We start from the raw sequence: 1,322 nt of genomic DNA, 5'->3' as shown, positions 1-1,322 counted from the left end.
AAGTCTGTTTTAACAGAAGAATAGTTCCAGGCAAAAAGATGACAAAATATGAGAATCTGTTGAGATTTGTGACCAGATCCTACATTAGGCCACCATTGCACCTTCTGATCATACTTTGACTTCTAAGTAGACTTTTCTACTGAGGATATAATTTCACGACCATCCTGGACTCCTTTACCTTGAACCGTTTTTTGTTGTCATATTTTACATTTCAGGCATCTGAGCTGGAAAGAAGTTCCTGTTGACTAGCAGATGTTGGGCTTTTCCCCCATAACTTGTTTAATTTTGGTGGCATTGGGACTGAACTGGGGTATGGTAGGAAAGTGCAAAGCACTCTACCGTTGAGCTACATTCCCAACCCTTTTTTTTGACTGTGACATTGGATCTGATTACAGTGGCACACATGGTATTCCCAGCTACTCGAGAGGCTGAAGCAGAAGGACCAAAATTCAAAGCCCATTTGAGCAGTTTAGCAGCACTCTTTCTTGAAATTTAAACAGTGAGAGTATTTGGGGTCGTAGCTCAGTGCTCCCTGAGTTTGATCATCAGTATCACAAGAGGGAAAAAAAGTGTCCCAGACTGGATTGGCAGTCCTCCTGCCTCAGCTTCTCAAGTAGCTGGGATTATAGGCAAATCCCAACATGCCCAGCCCGCTCCAACTTTAAGGGCTGGGCATGGTGGTGCACGCGTGTAATCCCAGCACTAGGGAGGCTGAGGCAGGAGGATTGTTGCGAGTTCAAGGCCAGCCTGGGCTACAAAGTGAGTTCAAGGCCAGCCTGAACTGCATAGTGAAAAACTGTCTCAAAAAGGAAAAACAATAATAATAATAATTATTATTATTATTATTTTATGTATAAGTAGGAAAGATCTCTGTCACATGAAAGTTGTCTTTGTTCTTTTGCCTGATATAGTACCTGGTATACAGTAGGCATACAAGAAGCATTTGTTAAAGAAATATATTTGGGCTGGGAATGCAGCTCAGTGGTGCAGCACTGGCCTAGCATCTGGGAAACCCTGGGTTTGATCCAAGAACTGGAAAAAGAACCAGGCCTGATGGTGCACGCCTGTAATCCTAGAACACAGGAGGCTGATGCAAAAGGATAACAGTGACTTTGAGGCCATTTTAAACTGCATACCGAGACCCTGTCTCAAAAAATCAAACAAATGGCACTGAGAAAAAAAGGAGAGAGCTAGGCATGGTGGAGCATGCCTGTAATCCCAGCATGTGGGAGGCTAAGGCAGGAGGATCACTGGGTGAGTTCAAGGTCAACCTGAACTGCGTAGTGAAACCCTGTCTCAAAAAAGACCCCCCCCAAAAAAAA

This window comes from Chinchilla lanigera, unplaced genomic scaffold (genome assembly GCF_000276665.1).
Source record: "Chinchilla lanigera isolate Chin_1 unplaced genomic scaffold, ChiLan1.0 scaffold00036, whole genome shotgun sequence".
NCBI lineage: Eukaryota > Metazoa > Chordata > Mammalia > Rodentia > Chinchillidae > Chinchilla > Chinchilla lanigera.
The sequence above is the reverse complement of the archived record's forward strand: the minus strand, read 5'-3'. Positions refer to the sequence as shown.